This window comes from Eurosta solidaginis, chromosome 3, assembly GCF_040869045.1.
Source record: "Eurosta solidaginis isolate ZX-2024a chromosome 3, ASM4086904v1, whole genome shotgun sequence".
NCBI classification, from domain to species: domain Eukaryota; kingdom Metazoa; phylum Arthropoda; class Insecta; order Diptera; family Tephritidae; genus Eurosta; species Eurosta solidaginis.
The window spans coordinates 266,478,528-266,501,078 of NC_090321.1; the positions used below are offsets into that span (position 1 = coordinate 266,478,528).

Consider the following 22,551-nt stretch of genomic DNA (forward strand, 5'->3'; position numbering starts at 1 on the left):
AAGCCAAGAAGGCAAAAAGAAAAGGCAAGCCCAGAAACAGACGGGCCCCAACTTTCATAGTTAAACCAGCCCAGGGAAAGAACTACGCCGAAGTCGGAGGAGCCATCCGTGACGAGCTTCGGCCTGAAGATACAGGGACCGTCATACGCTCCTTCCGAAAAACCAAATCCGGGAGTGTACTTATCGAAACAACACGTTGCGGCGGTAAATCAGCGTTCATCCAAGCGATAGGAAGCGCGGTTGGAGAAGCGTGCGAAACCAAGCAGCTTACACAGCGAATGCGGATAAAGGTGCTGGGCATGGACTGTCTGGCAACCGCCGAAGAAGTTGCCGAGGCTGTTAGGAAAGCTGCTGGCGGGGAAATGACGGAACAGGCCCGTGTGTCTATTTTCTCGGCAAACCAGCGTGAACAGAAGATTTCAGCCATTGAAGTGGACGAAGCTGTTGGCGTCCTTTTACTAACCAAGGGCAAGATCTGTATCGGCTGGCTGCAATGCAGGCTTATACAGTGCTTGCTGGAAGTGCGGACAGAGTGGCCACCAGGCCTCGGCCTGCACGGAAACTCCAAAGTGCTTTTTATGCCAGTCAGAGAAGGGCGACCGCCTTCCCGGGTCTGGAGCATGCAGCATATTCAGGGAGGCACTCGCTGCCGCAAAGGCCAAACAGGCGCGCAAGTGACCAGGTTCATCAAAGGCAACCTGAACCGAAGCAGGTTAGCCGATAGTCTGCTGGACCAACTGGTTCTTGAAAACAGAGCCAGCTATGCCATCATCAGCGAACCTTATAGAGTAAGGAGTGACTGCCACGTAGACTTAACAGATGCTGCTGCGATCTAGATCCTAGACCTGGCACCCACGTACGAAGCCGTGTTGTCGGAAACGGCTACGTACGCGTGATAGTGGCGCACACCACACTAGTGAGCTGCTACCTGTCCCCAAACGATCCAATTCAAGGGTTTAAAGATAAGCTAGAACTAGTGGAAGACGATTTGCGTGATGAAACCGGTAACGTGGTCGTCGCTGGAGATTTCAATGCTATGGCTGTTGAGTGGGGAATTCCCCAGACTAACTTCAGAGGAAGGCTAGTGCTAGAAATGGTTGCCCGACTTGGATTGGTCATTCTGAATACCGGCACGACCCCGACATATCGGCGACCAGGCTTTGGACACTCTATCCCTGATATTACATTAGTATCGGAAAACCTGCTGTCAAAGGCGGCTGGATGGAGGGTGATGAAGGATCTCACGGGTAGTGACCATAACTACATCACCTTCCATGTTAATGACTCAGGGCAAAGTCGGACAGGGAGACCGCCCCGTAAGAAAACAAAATGGGACGCCTCTAAGGTTGACGCTGCAAAGTTCTCCGCTGTTATACAAGCGAGCGCACGACAGAGAGTCGACAGTGCCGGAGTGGTGAACGCTACGGTAGAAGCCACCATGCGTTGCCTGAACCACGCATGCAAGCCCTCAATGCCACGAAAAGGACCTAGGAGAGCTAAAAAACAAGTGCACTGGTGGAGTAGCGAAATCGCCGAATTACGCAGGGTATGCCACAGAAAGCGAAGGCTGGCAACCCGCGCACGCAGCAGGCCTGACGCGCTAGAGCATGCGGAGGAATACAAAAGAGCAAAAAAGGTTCTCTGTGCCGCCATAATGCAAAGCAAACTTGATAGCTGGAAAAAGCTTTGCAAAGAAGTTGGTCGTGATCCTTGGGGACAAGGGTATAAAATAGTAATAGGGAAATTCCACCCACAGAACAAAACGATGGATGAGGGAAAGATGCGAAGCATAGTAGATGCTCTGTTCCTCACTCGCACAAGCAAAGAGGGTGACCACGTCACCCACGAAGGCCATGACGTGCAGCCGTTCAGTGAAGGTGAGCTAAAAGCGGCCCTACACAGAATGAAGCCCGGTAAAGCGTCAGGATCGGATGGGATACCAGCTGAAGCAATAAGACTGGCTGCTAAGAGCAGTCCTGAGTTGCTGTTGCACATGTATAACAAATGCCTGGAAGCCAGGATCTTTCCTACAAGGTGGAAGACAGCGCACCTCGTGCTAATCCCGAAAGGCAAGGGAGACCCGAACTCCCCATCGTCTTTTCGACCATTATGCATGCTCGACACGGCCGGGAAAATGATGAAAAGCCTCCTTAAACAACGGCTGATAGCAGCCATTGAAGATGGAAGTGGTCTGTCCCATCGGCAACATGGGTTCCGGAAAGGTCGCTCCACAATAGATGCCATAGCCGAGGTTATAAATGCGGTAAGGAAAGCCGAAACCGCGTGCCACCAAGCTAGGCCAGTTGTCTTACTGGTCACGCTGGATGTGAAAAATGCCTTCAATTCCGTCAGATGGGACGACATGCTCAATGCGCTGAAACACTCTTTCAAGGTACCTCCTTATCTACTAGCCATATTTAGGGACTAAGATCGCTGGCTCACGTACGAAACAAATCAAGGTCAGAGAAAGGTGAGGATAACAGGCGGAGCAGCCCAGGGATCGGTGTTATGGTCCCAACTTCTGGAATGCTTCGTATAACAGCCTCCTTCGTTTGCACATGCCAGAAAGTGCTTTTCTTGTCGCTTTCGCAGACGACGTGGCTGCCGTAATTACAGCACGGAACTGCGAGCTGGCGCAGCTTAAATTAAACCAAGTAATGCGTAGTGTAAATAGATGGACGAGTGACCATGGACTTCAGCTCGCGACAGCGAAAACTGAGATCGTAATCCTCACGAAGAGACGAATTCCCACCATTATGAATATGATGGTTGGAGAACAACAAGTACAGACACGCAGCTCCACGAAATACCTTGGGGTGAGGCTAGATAGCAAACTAACCTTCTCGGAACACTTTCAAGGAGCCTTTGAGAAAACTGCACGGACCATATGATACTTAAGTCGATTAATGGCAAACACAGGCGGGCCAAGGCCATGTATAAGAAAGCTGCTTGCTTCCGCTTCGGATTCTATACTCTTGTACGGTGAGAAATTTGGGCGGATGCAATGAAATTCCGAAAGCATCGAGCAGCTATTACTTCTGTCCAATGCAGAGGTGCGCTACGAATTGCCTCAGCTTACCGCACGGTATCCGCAGACGCAGTTCTTGTTATTGCGGGAACCATACCGATACATCTTCTCGCTGAGGAGAGGAAATCAATTTACCACCTCCGAAGTACGTAGAGATGTTTCTATCCGACGCTGGCAACAGCAATGGAGCTGCAGTACTGCAGGCAAGTGGACCAGGGAACTGATTCTCGAGCTGGAGCCATGGTTAGAACCGCCACATGGAGAGGTCGACTTCTACCTGACACAGTTTTTAAATGGCCACGGCTACTTCCGGGAATACCTCCACAGGATGGGCAAGGTTGAAAATCCGAATTGCTTATACTGTGGGCTCATAGACGGCGTACGCCACACCTTTTTCGAATGCGATCACTTCGCACAGCAACGAAGAAGAGTGGAAGTAACACTAGGCGACCTATCCCCAGTCAGCGTCATTCATAAAATGACCTGCGGAAATGACAGATGGGACGTGGTCAGCAGATATGCAAAGAATATTCTCCTCGCTAAACGGCAAGATGGTTGCTTAGCCCAATAACGTGAGAGCAGCCAAAGAGCTCAGTTATGCTAAACGCGGTTCCAGGTGGGTGGGTTTAGTGGGTAGCCCATGAAGAAAAAGAAAGGGAGTCCTACACTCGGAGAGGCTCGCTGCTACAGAGAGTAGCACCGAAGCTTAACAACCCGGTTAGTGCATAAAGCACTTCCTCCTTCCACGTAACAAAAAAAAAAAAAAAAAAAAAAAAACAAAAAAAAAATAATAATAATAATAATTAATTAATACTGTATTAAGGATTTTCCTCAGTTTAATTCTAAAAAATTAAAAAATGTGTACGATTTGTCCCGCACCAACCCTTGAATGCTCCAGTAGCAAGGTGAAACATTGTCACCTTCGCTGTGTGCTTAGGATGACGTAAACGACTTCCCATAACCGTTTAGACGGTTAAGCGCCAATTAAGTAAGTAAACGACTTCCCTTTAGAATCGTAGCTCTCTCTGAACATGGTCGTCCTTTTGGTTCTGACAGAAATCTGACCCAGGGTTCAAGCCTTCCGTATTTCGCCGAATTTTTGGTAACATTTTACATTTTTCCTATACTCTGTGTTGTATTTTTCGATCGGATGAAGGCCATGGTGCTTTATGGATCTTTTAATTTTTAAACTTTGAGCTGGATATGAAAACATTTCGGGAAACAGCGAAGTCGATCGTCTTCACTAACATCTGAAATTGCTGTGTACATGTATTTTTGTGAACAATATATGTACATATTATGGCAAATATTAGCATCAGTTAGTAAATAATCACAACAACAAAAACAGCAAGCACCCACTCTTATGTACATGTATACATTAAAGCAAGCAACACTCACGTACATAGAAGGCGACGAAAAAAATCTCACATACACAAATGTAGTCATCAGCTAAGAGAAGAAGTTGTTACTCACACATTCATGTATATAGCTAAATAACCAGGTATGAGATACAACTGTTCTAGATGGTGAAACATCTAGACCTTAGGAGAAATATGCGAACGAGGTAACAGAGAGTATAAAAACAGGGTAAGTTGATGAATAGTCAATCAGTTTGATTTAAACACGCTACTAGTTGACAAGTATAATTGTGAAGTGCAACTCCCAAATTAGTTTAAATAAAGATCATTTGGCAATCCTGAATATTGAAGATATTTCCTCGACAGTTCGGAGACTCGAACATTACTTTCGCAGAAGGTGTATAATAATCAGAAATCCCCAAGAATTCGTTACAATATTGTGGCGAATGTTGACATCACTAGGCTGATAGTAAATAATCACGCAACAACAAAAACATGAAGCAAGCCATACTGGTGTACATGAATACATCAGTCATCATTTACACACATGCATACAAGGCAACGAAGAGATATTTCACGCACACACATGTGGTCATCAGCCGAAGTAATGCTCACACATACACATGCACATGACTATGAGAAACGCATAAACTACAAATATACATGTATATAGCTAAATACCAAGCAGAAGATACAAGAGTTCTAGAAGGCGAAACATCTAGACCTTTGGAGAAAAATGCGTATGATGCACCGGAGAGTATAAAAGCAGCGCACGCTGTGTAATAACTAATTAGTTAGATTTAAGCACGCTATCAGTTGCGAAGTGAAGTATAATTGTACTATTCCCAAAGTAGGCTAATAAAGACCATTTTGCAAGACAGAATGTTGGAGTGATTTATTCAACAGTTTAGCGATTCGAACGTTACCAGAAGGTTGCAAATAAACGGAACTTCCCTAAATTCGTTACTATATGTAAATTTCTTCATCGCCAAATACTTAGGAAAATGCAGTAGATGCTACAGATCTCGAATTTTATATCTGTGGGTGTGGTATTTAACAGATTTTATGATTTTTGTATAGGAAAATTCTATTTTTAAAATAAAATAAATAATATCACAACATCTTCAACCGTTTTTGAAATCGATGCCAAGATTTTCAAAAGATTCTAGCGGCTTTTGTAGGCGTCGCCATGCGTTTTTTTTTTCAGGATAGTTAAATACAGCTACGAAGTTGATGACACACAATTTTAGCAGTGAAGCCTTATAAATGAGGAAAATATACCGTAAAGTATTGATTTATCACAGATATATATTCCATTTTAAAATAATATTTATTTTTTACAGGAGTATGTGTAGAGGTCAGAAGAAGTAGTGTATTGAATTTCATTGCAATACATTTCTTTGAATGAAAGTTATTGCAAAAAAACGGGTGAACCCTCGGACAAATAGGCTGACGGATAAACCGATGAATGGATGAGCAAAACTAGCATAAACATTTTCTTAAGCTGGAGACATTGGTGCTTTATCGGTAACCGTGTCGGTAACCTTATAACAGCTGATTCGACCAACCTTATGAGAATCAATGCAATCGATTATTGGTGCCGCTAAAGTCGTAACCGTATCGTAGCCAACCAATTGGGTTTTGGTTTACCGTCGTAACGATAAACAGCTGATTACGTTAGGGATACTGATACAGCGATACGACATACGGCACCAATGACTCCGGCTTTAGGTTGAGACTATTCTTAGGCGGTTGGACAGTGGAACATACTTACGGCGTATGCAGATAACATTTCAGCCGTCAAAAGTGATGGATTTCTGCCAACAATCAGCTCTCCAATGGATCATGTATGGCCCCGTATCCGAACTTCGAAAGAGATGTTATGGCTATACTAGAGTCGGAAAGTTGGTGGAAGGGTGCGAAATTGGTAGGACATACCATAAACGTGTATACCGGCGGTTCTATATTAACGGAAGGGGCCAGGTCTGTTGTTCACTGTGTCGATATAGAAATTATTAGAACCTACATGCTTCTAACTCACCCTAGTGTTCTTCACGTGGGAGTTGTAGCCCTGAAGAAGCAAGCATCATTCTGGAGATAGCTTGCTTAAGCTCCAGTCGGGTCAATATACATATATATGGATAGTTCATCAAACAGTGTTCTGATGCACTCAAGCCGGTCCATACATGTTTATAGAGCTCCCGGCCTTAAAGGAATAGAAGGTAAAGAAAAGGCTTATGAGTATGCAGCACTCGAGGAACTGCCTGTAGACGTCCCAATCTATTTGGAAGAAATCAAAAGGAGACTGAAGTTGCATATGTTCATCAAGCAGGAAACACGGGTCCTCAAAATTTTTAAGATCATTTGCGAATCCTCTGATATAAGACTTACACGGTAAGACCTAGAAAACTTATAATATATTTCAAGAGCAAGGATTTATTTTATAAAATTTATATTTATTATCTTTTATTTGCGACTAAATTTTGTATGGAGATAAATGTGCAACGCTATTTACTCTTCTCATTGAATACAAAATTTGCTGTGATAAGCGTAATTGTCAACTAGGATTTATGTGGATCTATTTGTTAGCAGTTACAGCAAAGAGACGACCAAAATCATCTAGAAAGCCAAGCGGTTAAGAAATATTTCTTTTTTCATTTTCGTAATTTTTTGATATGTAAACTTTGCGTAATCTTTGCTCATTGTATGGTGGAAAACTGAACGTAGGCGTAGGACGTAAGTGAAAGAGTATTCTTTATAAGAGGTATATTGTATGGAAGATACATGGTGAATGTAAATGCAGGTGTAGTGTGTAATATTGGTATACTAGTTCTTGAGAATGTATAAGCGTAGGTGTAGTATATGGTATTGTTATGCCGTATGGAGTAATACAGAAGCGTATGTAGCGTAATATAATGTGGGATCAAGGTACGTGGTAAAGTCTAAATGAGCGAAACCAAACAGCAACTCAAGGCATACATGTCGGCTGCTTATAAACTCAAGTCTCTTCCAGGGATTTCTTACACTCTAGTACACTTTTAAATATTGTGCTATGAGAGAATAGATACATACAATTTTTATTTTAAAAAATTTTAAGAGCTACTTCGTACGGGCGCTGTTGTACTACCTCCTTCGTTTTTCGCCCTCTTAGTCTATGTCATGATCGACTTGAGTTTAATGATTTTCTAATGTAAAATGTGTAATGTAGCGCGTAGCGTTACAATAACATAACCCCCCTGTACTCTTTTTCACTTACGCTTGAGATCCCCTGTACTTCTTTCTTTTCACTTACGCCTGAGCCGCACTGTACCTATATAGCATAGCCAACAACCATCATATGGTAACTGACCATATGCAGCCAACAGCGGATGACGGGCCAGTGGTGTAATTTTCCTGCAACAAGACAACCACTACATTCGTGATGTATTTTTGCAGCATTTTGCGGCGCAAACCGTATAAAAGGAGTGAATTTGCATTTTGCAATTCAGTCCTCCCAGGCAGCGTTGCCACATATTTTTTTTCCAAGTCGTCAAACGCCTCTCAAAAAATCATGAAAAAACGTAATTTCTATGGAAACAACCAAAGTCGAGTTCGGAGGAAATTGGGTTATTACCAGGGGCCATTCGCCGAGAACCAAAATGATGAAAAAATAATCTACAATATTAGCCGTGTTTTTTAACACGCGTATATCCGTTTACGCTTAAACTTTATATTGACTGCTAAGAGACAAACTATAAATACACCGCATAAATTTTGTCCTACTAAATTTCAATACGCATTATACTCAGATGTAACTGAAATATGTGTCTTTGTTTCACCCTCTACACTAATTCTATGTATTATATGTGTGTCCACAATTCATCGCAACTGATTCAGCTATATGTTATACCCTATGGCCATCAGAGCGTTGCGTCTCCGCTTTTCGGTACACCCTGTTGCTGTAGCTAGTTGTTTTACCACAGCCGCTAGATGGGTCTCCTAAGCATTATCTAAGCGAAGATAGGCGTTTTTTAACACGCGCAAACGAAACGTATACGCGCGTGTTAAAAAACACGGCTATTATCTTTAAAAGCGCTTTCCTGAAAATTGTCTTTGATTGGTATTTCTTGTTGCCACATATAACATATAAAATCCTTTTTAATTAATTTCGTTTTATTTTATAAATAAATAATATAAAACGTTTTGAAAGATAAATTTTGTATTACATATAAAAGGTACTTGTTTTCAGTCAATTTCATTTCTTAGCTAATTTTCGCTAATAATAATTTTATCTTATTCTTGTTGTGATAAATTTTTTCTTAAATGAAAATTTTTTTTAAATTAGAATAAATAAAAAATATATTTTTTTCTTTCAATAACAAGATAAAATAATTATTTTTAGGCCTTGAGCTCGATTCGAACAAGCGATCTTAAAAGTCATTAGGTCGATATAACAACAAAAACTGTAATCTGGAGCCAGCAATATTCCTTTTAATGTATCAGTTTCCAGACGATTTCTGATTTTTATTTTGTTAAAATTTATTTAAGGAAAACTCGTTCTACATTCGCTGATGACTATGACAAACACATTACATCTGCAACGAATGCAGCGTATGTAGAGTCAGCTCTTTTGATAGTAGAAATAGTTTTCCAAAAAACTTCTAAAGGAACCTTAGAAATGTCTTCAAAATATGTCTTAAATTCTAAAAACTTCAATTACCTATACTCGCTAACAATATCCTGCACAATTTGCTGATCGATTGTGTGCGAAAAATGTTGCAAGATCATATGCAAAGAACAACTTCTTTGGGATCCATGAAACTTAAGTTTTGTAGTACAACATTGTTAAAATCAAAACGCTTTTTAATTTGATCACACAGTTCACTAAAAAAAATATCACAATCTTTCATTTCATTTCATTTCATTTCTTTATTGAGTCAATGGTAACATGCCTTACTGACTAGATTACAGTGTACTTAGAACTAAATTATTAATTTAAGTATTACTTTATGTGATAGATGGTGAGACTCAATGCATGCCTTGAAGAGAGACCTAGACATGGCAAAGTCAAGATCTAGACTCCTAGATAAGTGATTGAATTCTACAAATCCTCTGAGAAGAGACGCTAAGCTGAAGTAATTTGAACGCAACACTTCAATACGGAATGTATTGTGAAAGCGGAGGGCTCTGTTAGGGACATTGAAAGTTACCTGACCCAGAAGTTTACTGACCCAGACATTTATAAGCATGCATCTCGCATTGTAGGGTGGCATGGGATTATCAAAATGTAGAGGTTGAAGAGCAAACCGCATGAATTTCCGCTGAACTCGTTCAATTCTTAAAGAGTGTGACGAGTATATCGGATAACAAATGACTGAGGCATATTCTAACTTTGAACGTACTAAGGAATTATAAAAATCTTTCTGGTATACGGGTCTTTGAAATCCTTCGCATATCGTCGTAAGAAAGCTAAGTTGGCATAAGCTTTTGGTATAAGAAAGTTAACATGATTAGCAAAGGTAAAAGACGAATCAAAAATTACGCCAAGATCACGAAACTCATCAAGCGTTACTTTTGAAATCGAATACACGGACGAAAGGATATTCATTGACTTAGTAAACGTTATGTGCATTTACTAATGTTGAGTCGCAGGTTATTTTGTGAAGCCCAATCATTGATAGCATTCAGATCTTCCTGCAGACGCAAAGCATCAGAAATACTGGTGATCTTACAGAAGAGTTTTAAATCGTCTGCATAAAGTAAATAATTAGAATATTTTAGGCAAGAGCCAACATCATTAATAAAAATTATGAATAAAATAGGACCAAGGATGCTACCTTGTGGTACACCGGAAGTTGCTAAGAATTTGTAGGACTTAGTTTTCTCGATTTCAACAAAATATATCCTATTTTCTAGGTAAGACTTCAGCCACAACAGAAAACTTGAATGAAAGTCCATGTTTTCAAGTTTCCACAAAAGTAGTTTATGCGAAACTGTGTCAAAGGCCTTGAAAAAATCTGTATAAATGGTGTCAACTTGACATCCATCCTTGAACGCTGAGACATAAAACTGGGAAAAAACCGCTAGATTTGTGACAGTTAACGCCCTGCAATAAAACCATGCTGATATGGATCGATTATTTTATTGATAGCGAATGATAACTTGTCCATAACTACCTTTTCAAAAAGTTTGGAACAGGTCGACAATTTAGATATTGGCCTATAATTCTTTACATCATTTTTATTGCTTGACTTCAAGATTGGGGTGATGGACGCCAGCTTCCAGCGATCAATAAAAACTCCGGTCGAAAGAGAAGTATTGAAAATATGGCGCAATGGAACACAAAGGGAACTACTACACTTTTTAAATATAGAACAGGACAAAACATTTATATCAGTTTTCAGTGAGGACTGTAAGAAGGAGATACCCTTAATAATGTCCATTTCAGATACAGACAGGGACCCAAAGTTTAAAGGCTTTGGTGTATCAAAGGAATACCTGTTGTTAGTATCATCCGCATCAACAACAAATGTAGGTTTGAAAAAATCAGCAAAAAGGTTTACTGTAACCCAGGTTCTCTGAACTGGTATCGTTAAATTTCACACAGGTTGAGATATTGGTACAACCTTTCTTAGACCGAACATAGTTCCAAAAAGATTTAGGATTTGCTTTTAACTCATCCTCAAATCGAAAAATGTATTTACTGTATAAGAGCTTATCCAGAACATTGAACTGAGTCATATAATAGGTATACTGATCTTTAAAAGAAATGTCGAGAGTCGCTTTATATAATTTATGGTACTTATTTCTTTGATTTTTCAGTTTTTTTAACCTAGTACTGTACCAGGGTAGCTTGTGAACTTTAACCGGGAGTAAAGCGAGATTCGTACTGAAGATGTCTGACAACACAAGAAGGCATCAAAGCATTCAGCAGAGTTTTTAGCAAAGAAAATAGAGTTCCAATCAGTTTCAGATATGAGTGAGTTAAGAGTATCATAATTTGCATCCTTGAAATTATAGGAGCGGACAGTATTATTAATGTTGTTATTCGGCACCAGGTCGAAGAATTCTATAGATAACGATAATGGTACATGATGTATATCAGACTTATAAATAGGAAACGTACATTCGGTCAAGTGAGTAATTAGATTCTCATCAACAAAAATAAGGTCCAGGATATTATTTAACTGGTTAACGAAGTGGTTAATCTGAATTAAGTTAGCCCCAAAAAGGGTGTTCGAGAAATTGATCTCATGAGGATGATTGATATTAGTAGGCGTTAGGACGTTATCATTAATAATTTTGGACCATACAACCTTACTTAGATTGAAATCACCCAAAACGCAGAAATGACTATCAACATTGTTTTCGTAAAGGTCAAATATGTTATTGACATGAGCACAATCTTGATTAAATTTGACTTTTTCTTACTCGGAAATGTTAGAGGCATTCTTAAATCGTCATTACAAAATCGTCCAAGCATCATTCTAGTTGAAAATGATAAAAATGATGACAGCGTCGTCAATTAATGCAAACAACTTGTCTTTATAACATTCTTACAAACTATATAAAGTATTCAACATGAATACGAGTGTATGAGTGGATCGCCTTGTTGCTTCCTTTGCTGTAAGGAGCACAAATCCTCTTTAACTACCTATTCGTTTATGTTGCGAGATTTAAATCATTTTTTAATACCCAAATTAAGTAAATTGTCTTTAAATAAATATGTTCATGTTAATTAATAGATTGTGCACTCAATTATAAATTATAAATTGACGGCTGATAAAAACACAGCGAAAGTTTTACAAAACGGGTGAGAAATCTTTCTAATAGTAATCTGTGAGAAATTGCATTTATTCATTTCATATTTGCCAAAATATGGATTTAAATATATTTTGTTAGAATTTGCCACGGTGCCTTTATATTGGATTTAAATTTTATTAGCGTGTGTGAAATTAAGAAAATTAAGTCGAATCATGTGTAAGATTTTTTTACGAAGATTTTTAACTTTAATGTTCTCCTTTAAAGCTTTAATAGGATGTGAGTAAGTAGAGTAATATTCCGTCTAAATACTCCAACCCTAAATGGCAACCCTCCTCAAAAATGCACCTATTGCAATGCGGAGTGAAGTACCTTTCGTTTGCTACCCATATCGGCATATCTCATTCAATTTGTTTTTAATTTGAAATAGTTACAACCCTAAATGGTAACCCTACTCAAAAATGTCCCTATTGTAATGCGGAGTGAAATACCTTTCGTTTGATACCCATATCGGCGTATCTCATGGAATTTTTTTAAATTTCGTATAGGTGGCAACCCTACTCAAAAATGTCCCTATTGTAATGCGTGGTGAAATACCTTTCGTTTGATACCCATATCGGCATATCTCGTGCATTTTTTTTTTAATTTCGAATAGGTGGCAACCCTAAATGACAACCCCACTCAAAAATGCCCCTATTGTAATGCGGAGTGAAATACCTTTCGTTTGATACCCGTATCGGCATATCTCATGCAATTTTTTTTAATTTCGAATAGGTGGCAACCCTACTCAAAAATGTCCCTATTGTAATGCGGGGTGAAATACCTTTCGTTTGATACCCATATCGGCATATCTCGAAATATCTCAATAATTCACTTTTCATTTCCTCAAACGACAAATAATGCAACATTCCCTCCATTTGTTCCTCGGTTATATTCTTATTCAAAAATTGGCAAACATCTTCTATAACTTTTCTCAGATTTTGTTTCATACATTCAAAACTTGTGTAGAAAATCCAGGGTTCATTGCGCAATGCATAAAATTCGGTTACATGGTCGAAATAGTTCACTGCTTTATCTTCCTCTCCAATATACTCGAGAGCATATTGTTCGAGCGTTTGTTCTAAACCAAATCCAATGTTACGTATTTGGTAATATAATGAAACAATGTAGTCTTTTGGGTTGCGATAAACATATGTATATAGTCTATAAAGTACGAAATTTGATTAAACATTATATTACGCAAATACGAATATACCTTTACCTTGGGTTTCTTGCACCAGAGCTGTTGTGGTAATAGCGGTAAAGGATTATGCGATTTTATGAGACGTGGTGGCTTAAGTGTTTCCACACTTTCAAGACTGCGATCCAAATCCTCGTGCAAAAGGTAGTCAAATCTGCAAAAATGAAAATTATAGAATTATAGAACCAAGACCTGGTTATTATGTCATATTACAGAAACCTCGGTTTAGGGTATGGATTGGTCCCAGCATGCACATTTGCTTAGTAAGAGCAATTTATCACAAAATGTATGTATCTACTTAAAAAGGGTGACAGAAGGATCTTGCTACCCAGCGGGAGGTGGTCTCCGCCCAACGCTTCCTCAGCTGACTCGAGGCACACCTATGCAGGAGCACACTACTGGTGACCAGCGGAATAATCTGTACAGCCATCTTCATCCGGTTCAGCTGCACCGGTGCGAGCTAAGACATCTACCTGACAGTTTCCCGGAATGGCCCGGGAGCCAGATTATCTTATTCATACAATAATTCGATGCAATCGCAAGCGATGCCAATCACTATTAGACTACTCTCGATAGTAAATTCCCTAAGCACTTCATCCAACGCTTCATTTATCGCGGATTTCGCTTCAAACACGCGCCGTGCGGCTAAATTTGCTGTTGATCATACAAAAAAATGTATTTGAGTAATTTGACGTAAAATCCCAACCTTTGAGTAAATAAATAAATAAATAAAAATAAAAATACTCAACGATTGATCAACACTTGTGTTCGCTGAAAGCGCCCAATAATGATAATATAATAAAGCAATAACTTTTCACTCTCGGTTGTTATCGATAGGTAGCCCACGAAGCTATTTTCAAAAAGCCCAGAATTGTTTTTTCTAGTAAAGTAAACTCTATTATGGTTTTGCTTCAACCCACGGACACGCTATAGTTAAATCGAAGATATTAGTTTACTAAGGCTAACACCTGTATGTATACATATAGAACTGCACAAGGTCTTGGTACTCACATCTTTTTTCAGGAAGGTACAAGTCTTGTAAAAACCGCCACCTCCATGTGCTTCTGTGGCTGTATAGCAGGTGGAGCTCTAGCGGTCCCGAATTCCTCGCGGAAGGGAGGTGTAGAGTAACCTTGAAGGTTTTTAGTGGTCATATTAAATCGTTTCCATTTGATTGAAATCGAACCTCTTAACTTTTTTTGATTGAAATGTCATCCGAAAAAACCGCAAGAGCATCGACAATATTAAGTTATTTAATTTCGAAGTTAATTCCTAGCGAAAGTTTTCGTACATATTGTAACGAATTTACTGCAATTCCGCTTATTTGCAACCTTATGCTTACGTTCGAATCATTAATGTTGAATAAATAACTGCAATATTCGATAATGCAAAATGGTCTTTATTAGACTACTTTCAAAATAACACTTCTATTGCTCGACAGATAGCGTGCTTAAATCAAACTAATTTTTCGTGCCTCAACTGTTGCCGCTTTTATACTGTGCTGTTTCCTCGTTGACATATTTCTAGGCGCTTCTATTTCCAGAACTTACTAGTTAGTTATCAGCTGTAACTACAGACACACGATTTATAGCTTCTCTCATAGCCCATGCACGTGTATATGTGAGTGATACTTGCACAAATGATTGCATACTTTTGGGAGTATCTCAGCTATATGCATGTGCTTGTGCGTTGCTTCTCCGCTGCGTGTACGTACATATGTGTAGACATAATGGTTGATTCGTTTATGTAGATACAAGTTACTGTCTGCTTTATTGTTGTTGTGGCTCCATTTACTTAGCATCACACTAGTGATGTGAGTATCACTTAGTGTCACTAATATTCGTCATAATATAATATCTAGATAAGTTGTCCAACGACACTCGGTCAATTTTAAACATCATAGCATCATCAAATCCTTGATTGGCAAGGATAGAGCTACGAATGAGATACACATACTGGAAAGTTGGTTATTTATGAGTAGAATATAACCCTACCGAGATATTTACACCTCGTTCTCGCAATGGATTTAAGCTAAGAATAAAGTACGAGTCTGCGTTCGAAAGTGCTATCACTTTTAATTTTTGTAGACCCATGGAAAAAAGTAATTGGATAATTCCACTTCGCCGTCTTCCATTCGGCCAACTCAGATTGCCTTTGAGCCCTGTCAACACTTTAACAACTATAGATAGATCAGCTTTTTTATACGCTAATGCTCTATGGTATACAAGTTGAGTTCGCCAGTACCTGCGTGGATCATGAAATCAGCCAGTTGCCAAGCATGTCCTTTTACCAAAAAGGAGTGAGATCAAACAATCTCCAACCTCGCGGCGGTAGAGGTATGTTTCTTGACAGCCACCAGACTAACTGGAATATGTATGTTTATGCAACCTCTTCCTCGAAGACAACGGCTGACACAAATCTCATATCAGCAAACCCCATTCCGTGTTGTCCGAAGGGTCCCGTTTAATACAGGGACCGTAAATTGCTGCTCCTCTTCTATTCTTTTGTCTGTGTTTGATAGTGCTCCCTATCAGACCAGAACGCTCTTGGAGAGAATCGCAGCGATCGCCAAGTGCCACGCGACAGCATCCGACACCAAGCTTCCTTGACAATTTTCTTTTTAGAAATTAACCTTAAAGGTTACTTTGACCTGTCCAATCAAAGGTGGTTCAAATTCAGGAATCTTGCATTTCCGATTGAAGGGAAACAAATATCGTTCGTCTAGGGTTAACAGTCGCAAAGATTCGGAGCACCTGGTCACGAGACCCTGGCAACCTTTTAAAACGACACTCAGTGTATTTGAAAATTTCTTCCCAATAGCAATTTCCAAGTCACCGGCAACCCAAAGCAGGGGAGAAAGAACACCCAGCTGTGGCATACCCCCTTTTTCCGTTCTGCCCGTGCAGTATGCATATTGAGTCGCTCTGGTTGCAACCTTAGCAAACTAATGTGATCAAATGCTTCAGTATAATCCTGGGACCTTCCAAGTGGGGCCTAATATAAAAACACAAAGCTGTAATAGAAAATCCATGTTCAAAATACCAATAACTTACGTATGCAAGAGTCAGCGCGTGCCTAGTTGGACATTCGCTGGGTTAGAGATATTCCATAGCTACATAGCTGGTTTGACTACAGGGTAGTTTAATTATCAAAACCTTCAAAGACAAACCACAAAAAACTCAGTCTTAGGGTACCCAATTTCTAAGTCTACATACTTATACAAATATTTCATATAAATACACAGTAACACATCTTCCCACTTATCTTACCCTAAAAAGGGGGTTCTCACTTCCAAATGCTCATTGCGCGCAGCTTCAAAATCGAAATTGTTCAACACCAACCACAACAGCTCTTGCATCCAAGTGGTACCACACTTTGGTAGTGTCACCAACCAAACGTCATCGTCCCTCACCTCCATATCGTGTACTTTATCAACCAAAACGTCCAAACATTTTACGCTTGGACCAATCTTTTGGTATCAAATTTGTTGGAAAGCTTTTCGGTTTCAATGGTACTACTTGTAGCATTTTTAAACGGACTTTGTGGCTTCAAAGTTTAAACGATAAATTTGACCGACAATGTTAACTATGAGGCGTGGAATATATAATGGGCTAGGAATATAAAACCAAAAGTCTTTAGTCTTCAACAACTTGTTCACTACTAGTTATGTTACATACATACATTTATGTTATAAAGATTAAATATGTTCTTAAGGCCTTTAAATGAATTCTTGTAGATTGCGAATTAAGGTAGTCCATTTAGACATTTACGGACAAGATTTAAGATTTTTCTTTTAGTGTTTCACGCTTAAACAGGGTCGTATTCACGGCGGGGCTAAATGGGGGAGAGTCCCTCCCCCTCTCCAAAAAGCGATCGCGACTGTGTAAATCTGTTCCATTTCGTCATAGGAATTTCTTCTCAAAATAATAAAACTTTTCTAAAAACAAAAGAAAAACCAATTTTACATCCATAGAAATTTTTCTCATTATTTTAAAAATTCATGTATAAAATTGAGGAAAAAATTTCTTTGCCTATTACCAAAAATACCCCGCAATGTCTATCTTCAGAAGAAAAATTTTTTGAGTATTTATTTCATATTTGATGTATATTGGAACGATTTTCCGTCATCCCTTGTCAAATTTGGTTTCGAGACAAACCGATTTCGGCGTTGTGCCATCATCAGTGTCGATTTTCGTTCTGATCTGTTTTTGGCGTTTGTCCTGTATTTATAGTTCGTAAGAACATGAACAGGTATTGTCAAAGTTGATGCTTGTGTATATTTAGGTATGTGTATGTGCTGTGTGCTCATTCACAACCGAGGGTGGGTCTTACTGATCGATTTGTGTAGCTGACTGAGGCAGGTAAAAGTGCGCGATTTTAGTCGTTTGACCTTCATTGTGGGTTTGTTGCTTTTGAGCGTTATTTGTTTTGTGTTTATTTGTTTGTCTGTTGTACCTGTGTGATTACCTTGTTTCTTGTAAACAAATTTTAAAGGCTCGAATATTGTGTCAGAAATTATGTTTATCTGTTCGTTTATTATTCTACCGTCGAATGTTTTCTGTTTTTAGATTTCCATGTTTTCGGGTACGTTGACACGTTGGCATTTTGCTTGTATGGAAAAACCCTAACTGTTTTATTGATATTTGCTGGGGAACATTCATTTTCGACCATGTGATTCGCGAAGTTAGACTCTGGTATGATGTTTAGATTGCGTGTTTTTTTGTTGTAATCTCTAATGTGCTCTCTGAACCTCGTTCTTATTTGCCGTCCTGTTTGTCCTATGTAACTATGTTGGCATCCGCAGGTAAGCTTGTATACGCCGTGGCTGCTAAATGGATCCTCTGAGTTAGTGTTAGTTCTTAGTTTCCGCCCTAGATTGAGCGATGTTTTGAATGGTGTGTTAATGTTGTATTTTTTAAAGAAGTTTGCCAATTTATATGTTGCTTTTCCAGTATATGTCATAGTCGTCCAGGTGTTATTATTTTCCTTTTCATTATTTCTTTTTGGTTCACCATGCGTCCTTCTGAGCTTATCTACTAATGCTTTTTTATATCCGTTGTTTGCAGCAATGTTATATATGATTTCAAGCTCTCTCTTATATGCCTCTTATGTAAGAGGTCTTCTTTCAAGTCTATGTATCAAAAGCCTTAATGCTGCATTTTTATGCTGTCGGGCGTGATTTGAGGTATTATGTATTATTGTGTCGGTGGCCGTTGGCTTTCTATATATGTCATGGTTTAATTTTTTGGCAACTTTATATATATTTATCGTGAGGTCTAGATAGTTGATTCCTCCGTCTTTTTCGGTTTCCGTTGTAAATTTTATATTTCCGTGTTGGTTGTTGAGGTACTCCAGTACAAATTCTTCGTTATTTGTAGTTAAAACGCATATTATGTCAGCCACGTATCTAGCATAAAATAACACGCCTATTTTAGACTTCAGCTCCTGTATGTACTTTTCTTCCAGATTTTGCATGAATATTTCCTATTTGGCACATTGTTAGCCACATCGTTATCTCACGTGTCTTACAATGACAAAGTCTATATGTATTACGCGAAATCCATGGAAAATCGTTAGTTTTCGCCGAATTTCGAATTGTTCCCCTGATAACTTTTTAATGCCAATATATTTTTAAAATATCACACCTCAAAGTAACGGGTAGAAGGAATTTAAATTAGTATCAGCTTGAAAAAAAACAACCTAAAAAATTCGTACGGAACATATATATTGTCACGGCTATTACCACCCCTAAGTTATCCCATCACTAAGGCGATGCTAAGGCCATGCCAAGCAGTATTTACGTTAATAATCAAATCAAGTATACACATATATAAGGCAGCCCAGAGAGATGTCACACACAGATGCATTTACTTATACGGCTATGTGCGCGCGAGAGACTGTAAACTACAAACATTCACATCAATAATTCAATCTTTATGTGTTTACATAAACGAATAAATAATTGCGTCTACACATATGTACGTATACGAGCAGCGGAGCGGCAATGCACAAACACATGCATATATCTTATCTCAGTGGTCACAAGAGAGGGCAATAATTTGTGCACGTAGTTGTGGCTGGCGATTTTGTAGCCGAAACAACTAGTAACTTCTGGAAATCGAAGAGCCTAGAAGTATGCAGCGTAAACTATAAAAGCAGTGCAGGCGAGTAAGAAGTAATTCAGTTTGAGTTGAGCTATCAATCAGTTTGATTATTAAGCCAGCGAGTAGCAAGGTATAAGTGTTATTGTGAAGTACTTTAATAAAGGCCATTTTTCCATTATTCAATATTGGAGTTATTTATTCAACAGTTTAGTGATTCGAACTTAGCAGAGGATTGCAAATAAGAGGATTTGCAGCAAATTCGTTACAATTGGTGTCAGAAGAGGAATTGTTGAATAAATTTCAGAAGACAACAAGGATATGGCAAAGTTCAGTGAATTAAAGATCCAGCAACTGAAGAAGGAGTTGGAGAGCCGTGGATTGAATACAAGCGGCGTTAAACTCGAACTTCAGGCACGGCTACGAGAGGCAATGGAAGCAGAAGGAATTGATGTGGAAGAGTATGTCTTTCACCTTGATGGCGAGGAGACAACAAAAATTGAAGAAAAAAACGAAACATCGCAGACGGTTACCAGCACAGACTTGAACATGATTTTGGCTGCAATATCTGCTCAAACATCGACAGTGGCTTCTCAACTGGAATCGCAAAAGACAGATATAACATCTCAACTGTCATCTCAACTAGAAGAACAGAAAACGTATATGTCATCACAAATGGAATCACAAGAAACGCGTATTTCAGAAATGTCGACACAGATTACATCGAAGATTGAAGCACAAGAAACGCGTATTTCAGAAATGTCGTCGCAAATGTCATCTCAACTGGAAGAACAGAAGACATATATGGCATCGCAACTGGAAGAACAGAAGACATATATGATATCTCAGTTGGCTCAGCAGTTGAAAGCGCAAGAGGATCGCATTCATCGCAGTTGGAGGGTTTTAGTGAACGACAAGATAAAATGGAAGCTGAGATGGATGCTTTGAAAGATCGGATTCAGCAGTTACAATTAAATCGTCCAGCAGTTTCAGCGAGTAATCCAAAGGTAAAAACACCATCCTTTGACGGTTCTGTTCCTTTCCAGGTCTTTAAGTTACAGTTTGAAAAGACCGCAGCAGTGAACAATTGGAATGTGGAAGATAAAGTTGCCGCACTCTTCGTAGCATTGAAAGGACCAGCTGCCGAAATCTTACAGACTATTCCAGTGTCACGGCTATTACCACCCCTAAGTTATCCCATCACTAAGGCGATGCTAAGGCCATGCCAAGCAGTATTTACGTTAATAATCAAATCAAGTATACACATATATAAGGCAGCCCAGAGAGATGTCACACACAGATGCATTTACTTATACGGCTATGTGCGCGCGAGAGACTGTAAACTACAAACATTCACATCAATAATTCAATCTTTATGTGTTTACATAAACGAATAAATAATTGCGTCTACACATATGTACGTATACGAGCAGCGGAGCGGCAATGCACAAACACATGCATATATCTTATCTCAGTGGTCACAAGAGAGGGCAATAATTTGTGCACGTAGTTGTGGCTGGCGATTTTGTAGCCGAAACAACTAGTAACTTCTGGAAATCGAAGAGCCTAGAAGTATGCAGCGTAAACTATAAAAGCAGTGCAGGCGAGTAAGAAGTAATTCAGTTTGAGTTGAGCTATCAATCAGTTTGATTATTAAGCCAGCGAGTAGCAAGGTATAAGTGTTATTGTGAAGTACTTTAATAAAGGCCATTTTTCCATTATTCAATATTGGAGTTATTTATTCAACAGTTTAGTGATTCGAACTTAGCAGAGGATTGCAAATAAGAGGATTTGCAGCAAATTCGTTACAATTGGTGTCAGAAGAGGAATTGTTGAATAAATTTCAGAAGACAACAAGGATATGGCAAAGTTCAGTGAATTAAAGATCCAGCAACTGAAGAAGGAGTTGGAGAGCCGTGGATTGAATACAAGCGGCGTTAAACTCGAACTTCAGGCACGGCTACGAGAGGCAATGGAAGCAGAAGGAATTGATGTGGAAGAGTATGTCTTTCACCTTGATGGCGAGGAGACAACAAAAATTGAAGAAAAAAACGAAACATCGCAGACGGTTACCAGCACAGACTTGAACATGATTTTGGCTGCAATATCTGCTCAAACATCGACAGTGGCTTCTCAACTGGAATCGCAAAAGACAGATATAACATCTCAACTGTCATCTCAACTAGAAGAACAGAAAACGTATATGTCATCACAAATGGAATCACAAGAAACGCGTATTTCAGAAATGTCGACACAGATTACATCGAAGATTGAAGCACAAGAAACGCGTATTTCAGAAATGTCGTCGCAAATGTCATCTCAACTGGAAGAACAGAAGACATATATGGCATCGCAACTGGAAGAACAGAAGACATATATGATATCTCAGTTGGCTCAGCAGTTGAAAGCGCAAGAGGATCGCATTCATCGCAGTTGGAGGGTTTTAGTGAACGACAAGATAAAATGGAAGCTGAGATGGATGCTTTGAAAGATCGGATTCAGCAGTTACAATTAAATCGTCCAGCAGTTTCAGCGAGTAATCCAAAGGTAAAAACACCATCCTTTGACGGTTCTGTTCCTTTCCAGGTCTTTAAGTTACAGTTTGAAAAGACCGCAGCAGTGAACAATTGGAATGTGGAAGATAAAGTTGCCGCACTCTTCGTAGCATTGAAAGGACCAGCTGCCGAAATCTTACAGACTATTCCAGTGTCACGGCTATTACCACCCCTAAGTTATCCCATCACTAAGGCGATGCTAAGGCCATGCCAAGCAGTATTTACGTTAATAATCAAATCAAGTATACACATATATAAGGCAGCCCAGAGAGATGTCACACACAGATGCATTTACTTATACGGCTATGTGCGCGCGAGAGACTGTAAACTACAAACATTCACATCAATAATTCAATCTTTATGTGTTTACATAAACGAATAAATAATTGCGTCTACACATATGTACGTATACGAGCAGCGGAGCGGCAATGCACAAACACATGCATATATCTTATCTCAGTGGTCACAAGAGAGGGCAATAATTTGTGCACGTAGTTGTGGCTGGCGATTTTGTAGCCGACACAACTAG

The 22,551-nt window shown here is 39.3% G+C and overlaps 1 pseudogene; it reads right to left on the minus strand.

The window, feature by feature from the left end:
- Nucleotides 1-13,125: 13,125 nt before the first annotated feature.
- Nucleotides 13,126-16,893, minus strand: LOC137246143 (sulfotransferase 1 family member D1-like; annotated as a pseudogene).
- Between the last annotated feature and the right edge of the window lie 5,658 nt (nucleotides 16,894-22,551).